This window comes from Mustela putorius, unplaced genomic scaffold, assembly GCF_011764305.1.
Source record: "Mustela putorius furo isolate JIRA1106 unplaced genomic scaffold, ASM1176430v1.1 tig00537227_pilon_pilon_pilon, whole genome shotgun sequence".
NCBI classification, from domain to species: domain Eukaryota; kingdom Metazoa; phylum Chordata; class Mammalia; order Carnivora; family Mustelidae; genus Mustela; species Mustela putorius.
Genome location: NW_025422368.1, coordinates 38,417,432 through 38,429,731, shown reverse-complemented (window position 1 = coordinate 38,429,731; position 12,300 = coordinate 38,417,432). Strand labels below are relative to the sequence as shown.

Genomic DNA, 12,300 nt, shown 5'->3' with positions numbered 1-12,300 from the left:
AAGAAAGCCAACGTTGGTGGCATCACAATTCCGGACTTCAAGCTCTATTACAAGGCTGTCATAATCAAGACAGCATGGTACTGGCACAAAAACAGACACATAGATCAAAGGAACAGAATAGAGAGCCCAGAAATAGACTCTCAACTCCACAGTCAACTAATCTTCGACAAAGCAGGAAAGAATGTCCAATGGAAAAAAGACAGCCTCTTCAATAAATGGTGCTGGGAAAATTGGACAGCCACATGCAGAAAAATGAAATTGGACCATTTCCTTACACCACACACAAAAATAGACTCAAAATGTATGAATAACCTCAATGTTCAAAAGGAATCCATCAAAATCCTTGAGGAGAACACAGGCAGCAACCTCTTCGACCTCAGCCGCAGCAACATCTTCCTAGGAACAACGCCAAAGGCAAGGGAAGCAAGGGCAAAAATGAACTATTGGGATTTCATCAAGATCAAAAGCTTTTGCACAGCAAAGTTAACAGTTAGCAAAATCAAAAGACAACTTACAGAATGGGAGAAGATATTTGCAAACGACATATCAGATAAAGGACTAGTGTCCAGAATCTATAAAGAACTAAGCAAACTCAACACCCAAAGAACAAATAATCCAATCAAGAAATGGGCAGAGGACATGATCAGACATTTCTGCAAAGAAGACATCCAGATGGCCAACAGACACATGAAAAAGTGCTCCATATCACTCGGCATCAGGGAAATACAAATCAGAACCACAATGAGATATGACCTCACACAAGTCAGAATGGCTAAAATCAACAAGTCAGGAAATGACAGATGCTGGCGAGGATGCGGAGTAAGGGGAACCCTCCTACACTGTTGGTGGGAATGGAAGCTGGTGCAGCCACTCTGGAAAACAGCATGGAGGTTCCTCAAAATGTTGAAAATAGAACTGCCCTATGACCCAGCAATTGCACTATTGGGTATTTACCCTAAAGATACAAACATAGTGATCCAAAGGGGCCCATGCACCCGAATGTTTATAGCAGCAATGTCCACAATAGCTAAACTGTGGGAAGAACCTAGATGTCCATCAACAGATGAATAGGTCAAGTAGATGTGGTATATATACACAATAGAATACTATGCAGCCATCAAAAGAAATGAAATCTTGCCATTTGCGACAACATGGATGGAACTAAAGCCTATCATGCTTAGTGAAATAAATCAAGCAGAGAAAGACAACTATCATATGATCTCCCTGATATGAGGAAGTGGTGATGCAACATGGGGGCTTACGTGGGTAGGAGAAGAATAAATGAAACAAGATGGGATTGGGAGGGAGACAAACCATAAGTGACTCTTAATCTCACAAAACAAACTGAGGGTTGCTGGGGGGAGGGGGTTTGGGAGAAGCGGGTGTGATTATGGACATTAGGGAGGGTATGTGCTTTGGTGAGTGCTGTGAAGTGTGTAAACCTGGTGATTCACAGACCTGTATCCCAGGGGATAAAAATATATGTTTATAAAAAATAAAAAAATAAAAAAAAATCCAATGAAACTCAAAAAAAAAAAAAAAAAAAAAAGAAAGAAAAGCAAATTAAATCCAAAGTAAGTAGAAGGAAGGAAATGATAAAAATTAGAGCAGAAATAAATGAAATTAAAAGCAAGAAATCAATAGAAAGAAATCAAAAGATCAATAAAATTGATAAAATTTTGAACCAGGTTAATCACGGGGGAAAAGAAAGTAGAACCAAGTTACTAATATCAGAAATGAAAGAGGCAACATTACAGCCGATTCTATGGGAACTAGAAGGGTTTTCAGTTAGCAATAATAGCGCCTCGCATAAACCTCATTGGCTACGATACTGCCACTGCGCAAAGCTGGGAACTAGAAGGGTAATTAAAGGAATACTATGAACAACTTCATGCCCATATATTTAATAACTTACCTGAAATGGACTAGTTCTTTGAAAGATACAATCTACCAAAACTCTCATATGAAGAACTTGATCATCTGAATAGGTCTATATCTATTAAAGAATTTGAAGCAGCAATTATTAACCTTCCGAAACAGAAAGCACGAGAACCAAATGGTTTCGTTGGTGAATCCTACCCAACATTTATTTATACAATTCTCTACTCTCTTCCCGGAGGTAGAAACAGGAGGAACACTTCCTGACCCATTCTATGAGGCCAGCATTCCCCTAACACCAAAACCAGAGAAAGACATTACAGATCTTTGTCAAAGAGTCGGATCCCTACGAAGGACGAGGAGGCCACAGAGTAGGGAATCAATAGGTGACGGCAGCCCCTGAAGACCCAACACCTCCATCCTGCATTCGTTCCCCAGGATATCTGGGATGGATTTCCTGTAGTCCAATGGCGCTAAGGCTTAAAGTCACATTTCACTGATAGAAAACAAAAATTGTAATCTTTCTTGTAGAATGCACGGATTCCAAGAACTGCTCCCTGCCACCAGCCCACGCTGTCCTGCACTGTGAATGTAATTCTGCCCACAGATAAGGACGGTGTGTTCTAGCTACCTCAGTTTGGTATCTTCTTGTTTTAAGTTTCCAAAATTATTTATCCCTCCTTTTCTCTTTTCCTTATGCCTAACTTAAAAAAAAATAAATTTTTTTAAATAATGCAGAAGCAGTACTCACTCTTTAAACTTTGCTGCCACCCTGTTGCTGATTGTCGTTACTGTACGTGAAAAGGGGGCATCGCACCGCTACTGCTAAGCTGTCAGAGGAGAGGCAAGTGTGCAGGAGACACGTTAAAGAGGAAAAAAAAATGCAGAACATCCAAGACGATCTTTCACCAGATTGCTCAGGATCTTAGCCATGAATCTCGTAGATGCTATCTGTGTCTTCTTATAGTATTTGTCCTTTAAAATCTTGTTAGCTTGAGTATTACTTATTTTCGTAGTTTCCCATTCCTCATCCTCTAACCCAGAAGTATAATTACTCCGGAAACACATTAATTGTTGAACTTGATTTGCCATGTAGTACCAATTGTGCCTTTTTATGAGTACAGGAATTAAAAAAAAAAAAGCATAGGAAGCTGAACCTATCCACCATAGGCCCGATTCTTAATTTTTTTTTTGTAGACGTTTATTTTGGTCTAGAACTTATCATATTGATACACAGCATCTGGCTTTCCCTAAATTGTAGAAAATTAAGGAATACAGTTTTAAGTAGAGTATACTCACAGCATATTTTCCAGGCACATTCTTCATGAGAAATAAGTACTCTTGTAATAATCTCCTTGCCACCTAGCCCCTTCCTGTCACTTGTTACCGTCCTTAACCAAAATCCATTGTGCACTGACCTGTTTTTAAAAGATTCCATTCACTCCCTATTGTAGGATAAAATACAAACTTCTTTGAAGATGCTTGAGGAATCAGTCTCACCTGATCTCTGTAGCTTTTGTAGCTTCAGGTTTTTTTTTTTTTTTAAAGATTTTATTTATTTATTTGACAGACAGAGATCACAAGTAGGCAGAGAGGCAGGCAGAGAGAGAGAGGAGGAAGCAGGCTCCCTGCGGAGCAGAGAGCCCAATGCGGGACTCGATCCCAGGACCCTGAGATCATGACCTGTGCCGAAGGCAGCGGCTTAACCCACTGAGCCACCCAGGCGCCCAGCTTCAGTTTTTTTTTTTTTTTTTTTTTTTAAAGATTCTTTTTATACAAGAGAGAGAGAGCAAGAGGAGGGAAAGACAGAGGGGGAGGGAAAGCAAGCTTTCCACTGAACAGGGAGCCCAACGTGGGGCTCGGCTCAAACTCAGGACCCTGTGATTATGACCTGAGCCAAAAGCAGACGCTTAACAGACTGAGGCACCTGGGCTACCCTGTGGCTTTAGCTTTTATCATTCCCATAAACACTGTTATGCCTTTTTAACATTCAACCTGGTCTGATTCTCCTAACACAGACTAAAACTGAAAGCTGCTTCCACTTTCTATCCTCGGTCTTATATTTCTTTTATTGCAATTAGACAAAAATATCAGGGCACCAAGAGTCTGAGGCTTGTCAGCAGGATTTCCCTGTTTCTTCGTCACTAAGTACAATGCGAACAGTATTTGGTTACTGGTTTACAATACTCCTAATTCACTGCATGAAGTTGGGATTCTTCACTGTGCCCATTTCTGGGAGGAGCTCCACAAATCTGGGCTCTAAGCTCCTTGTAGGCTCTCTTGTGATTGGGGCATCTAACAGAGAGAGAGTATTTGCCTTTTATGAGAGAGAGCCTGTGGGCATGGCCAGATTGAGGCTGAGGGTAGAGGTTCTCTGACCCTTTCATTGTGATCACGTAGAGAAGAATCTTGGCTCTTATGATACTATCCAATCATAAGTCTGTTAGCTCTTTTGGAATACTGAAGGGCTGTTTTCTTTCTGTACTCTAGGAAGGAAATAAGGCAACATCATCTTCAAAGAAGCTTTAAGCACGAAATTTTGTAGATGTTACCTTTCCTCCTTCTCCAGTGTGGTTTGAATTTTGGGAAAGGCCTATTGCCGTGTTAGCAGCACTGGCCAGAGTCTGTCAATCCCCTATGCTTCCCGCAAGAAAGGGACAATTACTACCTGGTGATGCCCACAGGTCTTAGAGGTGAATTTGCCTGAGGGTCTCCCCCCAACCCCTAACTTCGGCCTTTCCTGCTTTCTCTGCCTCATTTTTCTTACCCGTTCTCTGCTCTCACATACATTGTTCTTCTTTTAAACACCTCTCTCTTTCTGCATCCAGCCTCTTACCACTATCTAAAGTCTCCAAAGAAGACGCTTTCTTTCCCATAGCTAAGTAAGAGAGGGAAGTTAGGTAGAGATTGATGATAGAATGCTGGGCTTCAAATTTTGCCTCCTCATCAGCTGACCTTGGGAAGTTTCTGAACTTCTCCACACCTCTGTCTCCTCATTTTAAAACATGGTATATTAACCGTACTGGGTACATCAGAGAGTGATTCTGAAGTTGGAATTACATATCAAACACGATACTGAGAACAGTGCCTAGCAGGTAGTAGACAGTATTGGCTTTTTTAAAAAATTAAGTTAACCCTGTATCTATTTCATTTGCTTCTGTACTTTCTTATCTCCTCGGAACTTTGCCACCATACTTATTCCTGCTTCTTTTTTTTTTTTTTTTTTAGATTATTTATTTATTTTTTGACACACACAGAAAGAGAGAGACAGCAAGAGAGGGATCACAACCAAGGGGAGTGGGAGAGGGAGAAAGCTGCTGACATGGGAGCCTGACTCGGAGCTTGAAAAGCAATGTGACAACACGACTCCTGATAGCGTGTTTAATACTTTCTGTTGATAGCACACCTGATGATTTCCAAGGCATTTTGATCCTCACAAGAGCCCTGTATAGCAGTGAGGGTTATTTTATAGACACTGATCTAGACTCAAGAGGTGATTAGTGGGGCACCTGGGTGGCTCAGTGGGTTAAGCCTCTGCCTTTGGCTCAGGTCATGATCTCAGGGTGCTGGGATTGAGCCCCATATCAGGCTTTCTGCTCAGCGGGGAGCCTGCTTCCCCCTCTCTCTCTGCCCACTTCTCTGCCTACTTGTGATCTCTGTCTGTCAAATAAATAAATAAATAAAATATTAAAAACAATAGTTTAAATAATAACAACAAAAAAGAGGAGATTAGTTCACATATCACGTGGGGCCCAAGTTTACGGCTCCAGTCTTAACATTTCATCTAATCATGAGTGTCCACAATTTAAGTATTTGTGCTTTAGACCGTCGCGTTTAAATGGCTTCAAAACACAAAGGAATGGCTCTTTAACATTATTGGAACTTTATGTCTCAGTGACTGTTGGGGGGGATCCCACGTTGACCACCGCCGTCTGTGTGGGGAGGGGTGGCCCAGATGTCAGATGCTTGTGGACCTTGGCATAGATACACTTGCTGCTTTGATGTGCTGGTTTGAGAACTGTGCACAGTGCACTGCGGCCAAGAGGATCCCTGGGAAAGTGAGGAGAAGGGATGGGAGGTGTCGTGGGGTTTGACGGGGAAACAGATAACAAGTTCCATGGCTTCCAGCTTGTAATGCAAAGGAAAACTGAAAAAGAAAAACACAGCAACAACACCCCCAGCTAGCGGGGAGCCCCCAAGTCAGGAAAGGCTTATGACAGAGAATACAGGCTCGTTGAGTTTACTGAGGAGCTGCCAGCTTCCCACAAAAGACCCAGGAAGTTTCCAGGTGTGGTTTGCGCAGTTGTAGAATACAGGAGCCACAGCGTTGCTCTGACCCAGAAGGAGGCAGAGAAAATGAGCCATATCACACACACCCGGTCCTTCATGGTCCCCTGTGGGATCCAGACTCTCCTGTATAGATTGGATTACTCCAGCCTGCAGGGATCTCGCTGGGCACGTGAGACCCTGGACATCTGGAGGGGAGTCACAACAAATCCTTAGGGAGTTGGAGACGGGCCATCTGTACCCTGGTGTTGAAGAAAAGATGGGAGTCCTGGTCTGGCATCTCTCTCCCTCGGCCTGTCTCCTCCTGCCTGGCAGTGCTGTCTCCCTGACCGGCATTTGTGGTACGTACAACCAGGTCTAGCTCTTGAACTGCCAATCTCCTTCTCCTCAAGCGTAGGTGGACACATTCTGTTTTCCACTGGTACGATCCTGTGTCCCCTCCATTGACCTGGAGAGCATTACGGCACAGAGAGAAACCTTTCCTAAACTCATGCAGCAAGCCTCAAATGATAGCAACAAAGCCTGCCCTTACTGAGTACCACAGTGGCTCTAAAGAGAAAGATTGTCCTCCAAACAGGCTGGCCTTAGACGTCATTATGTCTCACAAGGCGGTACTTGTACCATTTTCCAAACAGAATGTTGTGTGTTCACACTCAGTGAGTCAGTCTGCTAATATATCATCCTTATTAAGTCACGTAAGGATACAAGTAAACAGCCGGAAACATCTGATCCCCAGGCTACAGGTTTGAAGAAATCAGTGCTTTGGATCATAGGGCGTTGGCTGGAAAACATTGTCACGGATTTTGGGAATATTTGTCTCAGTCTGTGTTTTCCTCTTCCTTGTACCTGCCTTCTTCCAGTGGCATTTTTGGCCAGCTCAGCCAGAGAGCCAGAAAATGAGCCACCTCCATCCTCATGAACCCCCTTGCTGACTTCTCAGATCACACTGGGGAAGAAATTATAAGAGCCAGTGGAATGTTGGAGGCCGTTGTTAAGAGGACATGACTGTGGGTTGACCCATGGGCTTGACCTTGGCACTGGGAGGCTCCTTACCCATTCTTGCCTTGGAACATATTCAGCTTGTCTTTCCTACTCCCAGAAGCTGCCCTGGGAACACCTGCATGGTATACTGAACCCAGGTTAAGTTTTGGCGTGTGGCTGTGGAGAGCTACTCATTTTGCAGCCGCTGAACACAGCCCCTGTGTAAGTTCTCTTTGCTTATTTGGTCTCTCTCTGCCCTCCATGTCCAGGGGCTGGTTTCAAATTTCACCTGGGAAGTTCCTGAGGAGGGTATGAACCAACAGCGACAGACTCATAGGAAGGGAATTCTCCTCAATAAAATCGCATATAAGTTTAGTCACGTTAGTTACTTTAGCAAAAAAGAGGATAAAGAATTATGTAGTATTAGAGTAGGAGGTGGCATTCAAGCATACAGTTGGAGATTTGGTGTGGAAAACAGTAATAGAAAGGGGTAGCAGAAGAGAGCCTGGAAGGAAAGGGGACAATATAAAATAGGGCTATGGGTGGTACTCATGGTCTTCCATGCATTGAGGGCAAGAAGAATTAGAACTAGACGTGCCAGAGCGTATCTTCTTGTCCCCATGGTGCAAGAGATCAGAAACATGGTGTCTCCCTCCTTGCACTCTGTCTGGTCTCAGAACTCCCACCCCCCACTTCACAGGAATTTATTTCTGAGATCGCTCTGTGCAAACAGAATGCCCCATTCCAAGGCTTCCAAGCAGGGTGTGTGGCATTTGGCAAGAACTCCCTGATAGGGGTCATGGCTCTCAGCGGTGTCCAGAAGTGGGTCAAAGCAGATGCTGGTAGTAAAGGGTCCAGGGAATGGACCTATAGCCAGTACCCACATCTTAGATGTTCCTCATCTTAGAACAGCCTCTCAACCTCAGCACTGTGGACATTTAGGGTCAGATGAGGGTTTATTCTGGGGTGCTGAGCTGTGATTGTAGTGTGTTTTGCCACCTCCCCGCCTTTACCCATTAGACATCAGTAGCATTTGCCCAGTGTGACAACCAAAGACGTCTCCGGTCTCCTCTGTCAAGAACGACTAGCTTATGGAGTCCTGATAAGAGATTTTCAGCTCTCCCAGTTTGTGGACGCTGGGAAGATTCAGACCCTATTACCAGTGACATGTCATTGCCTGCAGTTTCTTCAGCAGAATAGTGTTCCTGGGAGCGCCTGGGTGGCTCAGTGGGTTAAAGCCTCTGCCTGGGGCTCAAGTCATGATCCCAGGGTCCTGCTCAGCTCTCTGCTCTGCAGGGAGGCTGCTTCCCCCTCCTCTCTCTGCCTGCTTCTCTGCCCACTTGTGATTTCCGTCTGTCAAATTAGTTAACTAATTAAAAAATCTTAAAAAAAAATAGTGTTCCCCAGACTTTACCACATCACGGCACACGTGGAAAATGAGAATATTTGCTCAGGATAGTAGTAAGTCAAAGGTTTTGTTGCAGCTAAAGGTGACTGCTTTGAGGGCTGAGGGTTCAATATTTGGGACACACCTTGATTCTTTTTGCAGCACATAAATGTAGTTGAGAAGTGATTAGCATTTCCCTGAGCAGTATTTTTTCACCTTTTACAAGTCTCTTCTCCCTCCACTTTCTTACAGAAGTCTTTCCTGCACCCCTACGTGGAGCAGAGCTATAGCCACGCCCCATCCCTACTTCAGTGCTCCCCTTTTCCCGCTCCATAGCAGGAAACATTTCTTATTTGCAATTTAAATTTCTTGTTTATATATATATATATTTATATATTTATATATAAAACTTATATATAAATATATAGATAAAAATTATATATATTATATATAAATATATATAATTTATAAAAATTTATATATAAAAAATATATATTATATATATTTTTTTAAATCTTTCTACATCCTCTAGAATATTAAGTTCTCTGAAGGCAGAGATTTTGCCTTCTGTTCTGTTTCCTGTTGGTTCACAGTGTGGCTGCTCAATGAATGACTGTTGAATGAACGCGTGGTTCCTTAACATGAAACAGAAAGCAAAATATTTGAGAGTTGACGCAGATAGGGATTATGAGGCTAGATGCACAGGAAAGCTGTATGAAATGTTTGTTTCCCATAACAATTACAGTGTGGCTGGATTAACTCTCCCGTCTTCCTGCATGCTAGGAGTCTCTGTCTTGTATTTGAACTTTATCAGAATAAATGACGTAAGAGTACATTAGCTGCACTTTGCCTGAGTCCTACGGTGGCTGAGGGACATTTTGTCTAGTTAAATATTAACTGCTTTCAAATGCAAAAATCCCAATAACTGGACATGACCAATTTTTTGTTCTCAGAATGCCAGCCCAACTATGTATGCTATGATATTAATTCTCTATACTTGTTTTTATGGGAAGCTAATGAGAATACACTATGTGAAAAACCTAATAAACGTTTTTCAGATGATTGCTATTCATCAGATGATAATTCTTTCATTTTAAAAATGAATTTGGTAATTTAGGCAATTTCATTCATTTCTAAAAGCTATAAAAATACAATACTTTGGTAACAGTGTCAGTCTCTGAGTATTAAGATCTTGTTTCTTTAAGGTTACTCCCCCAAATGACCCAAGCCCATTGTCCAGTGAGAACAATGGCTCCTTTAATCCCCTGCAAAATTTTTGTCTAGGGGAGTTTTAATATCTCTCCATCTTGCCTTTTTTTTTTTTTTTTTTTAAAGGATGCATGAAAGACGTCTTTTATGATAGTCCACAAGCATCTGGTCAGTTATAGAGGGCTGCAAACAAAAACAGACAACGCCTGGAATGCAAACCCAGGCTTTATTATTGTTTTCAACTTTTTTTCTGGGTTGTAAGGCAAATTAAACAAACTGACTCACTGGACATTTTAATTTTTATTTATTTTTTTAAAGATTTTATTTATTTATTTGACAGAGAGAGATGACAAGCAGGCAGAGAGGCAGGCAGAGAGAGAGGAGGAAGCAGGCTCCCTGCTGAGCAGAGAGCCTGATGTGGGGCTCGATCCCAGGACCCTGAGATCATGACCTGAGCCCAAGGCAGCTGCTTAACCCACTGAGCCACCCAGGCGCCCCTCACTGGACATTTTAAATGCAAATAAATAGTATTTACTTTTTTCCCTATGGGATCCCATAAACTTCCCATGGATTTTGCTGAGTTCTCTCTTTCCTTGCCCCAGCTGGGTAAAATCTGCCATTTATGTGTAAAGAATTAAGAATTTCATCTAATAGAAGAAGAGTTTCTGAATGTTCTAATAAAAAATCAGAGATAAATTCATAATCACATTTCACAGGTGGAGTAATAACAATGTCTCAGCCTTAAATATTGCTTATAACATAGGGAAGCCATTCAGCATTTAAAAACTGACAAAAGTAAAATACACACTGGGTAAAAATGCAGAAGATTAAAAAGAAAAAATAAAAAAGGCTTCCATTCATCAGCCCTACTCTTCTACTTCCCGTTTTAGAAATATCCACTGTTAATTTATTTTGTTTCTCTCCAGGGAAGTTTTCTTTCCATTCTTTTAAAAGCATGGAAAGCATACTTAGAAAAAAAAAAAAAGATGATTACAAATGAAGAGAAAGTTCTCTGTGACTACCCTTCATTTGCTGTCTTCCACACTCTCCAAAGAGATATTTAGAATTTAAAAAAAAAAAACAAAAAAAAAACAATCACGGGGCACCTGGGTTGCTCGGTAGGTTAGGCCTCTGCCTTCAGCTCAGGTCATGATCCCAGGGTCCTGGGATCCAGCTCTGCATTGGGCTCTCTGCTCAGTGGGGAGCCTGCCCCCCCCCCGCCCCGCCTACTTGTGATTTCTCTCTCTGTCAAATAAATAAGTAAAATCTTTTTTAAAAAAATCACTATTTTACATCCATCTATGTATCTCAAGAGAAAAAAAACTCACGGCTGAGTGTTTTTTGTCTATAATGGTAGCATTATGCAAATAGTCAGTCTAAAATTTGTTATGTTCTCCCAGTTATAGTGTTTCACAAGCCATGTTGCTATGTATAAAGAGACAGATAATTCATTTTAGCTGCCCTATAGTGTTCTATTGTGCAATACTACATTTTATTACATTTCAATATCCAAATTGTGGTTTCTATTTTTTTGTTTTTCAAAAATTGGTGGAAAAAATCTTAGTATAAAATTTGCCATTTTAACCATTGTTTAAATGTACAGTCCAGTGGCATTAATTACATATGCAATGTTGTGGAACCATCCCTACTAGTTCTGAAGAAGCCTTTTCTTTTCTTTTTTTCCTTTAAAGATTTTATTTATTTATTTGACAGAGACAGACAGCCAGAGAGGGAACACAAGCAGGGGGAGTGGGAAAGAGAGAAGCAGGCTTCCCGCTGAGCAGGGAGCCTGATTCAGGGCTTGATCCCAGGACCCTGGGATCATGACCTGAGCCGAAGGCAGCCGCTTAACTGACTGAGCCACCCAGGTGTCCCAACTTGGATGTTTTTAAACTGGGTTCTGTTTTTGTTGTTGATTTATAGTTCTCTCTGTATTCTGGATGTCATACTTCTATCAGATAAGTGATTTGCAAATATTGTCCTCCATTGTGTGGGTCGTTCTTCACTCTTTGAAAGTATCCATTGGGGGAGCCTGCTTCCCCCTTTCTCTCTCTCTGCCTGCCTCTCTGCCTACTTGTGATCTCTGTCAAATAAATACATAAAATCTTAAAAAAAATAAAAAAAAATGAAAGTGTCCGTTGATGCATGAAGTTTCTAATTTTAACGAAGTTCTGTTTACTTATATTTTCTCTTACTATCTGTGTCTTTGGTGTCATATTTCATTAACCATTGCAGGAGCCCCTCAGGCTCAGGCCCTTCTGCCTTGTCATCTCCCCATTCCCTTCTCTGCCAGCACAATGAATACAAGGGCATGGACCCAATTACTTGCATTTTCCAATATATTTTTAAAGCCTCAGATTTCTATTAACTCTGTGCACAAGAAATTGGAGAAAATGATTGGATATAAAATGTAATTTTTAAAATGGTAAGCCATTTCACATTTGCTTTTTTGTGGTTAATTGCTTTCCAGTGCATTGTTATTATTGTTCAGAAACAACCTTGAGCATTCCTATTTCTGAATGGATTTCCCTTGGACAGATCATGTTATTACTGGCAGG

General features: G+C 41.6%; 1 protein-coding gene and 1 non-coding gene across 3 annotated transcripts in view; one reads left to right on the top strand and one right to left on the bottom strand.

Moving 5' to 3' along the window:
* KLRG1 (killer cell lectin like receptor G1) overlaps positions 1-12,300 on the top strand; it is a 371,299-nt gene that overhangs the window by 355,732 nt on the left and 3,267 nt on the right. The window lies entirely within an intron of this gene.
* On the bottom strand, positions 1,712-1,849 carry LOC123390101. The gene has a single exon (XR_006604733.1). It is a non-coding gene; the product is annotated as a U4 spliceosomal RNA (small nuclear RNA).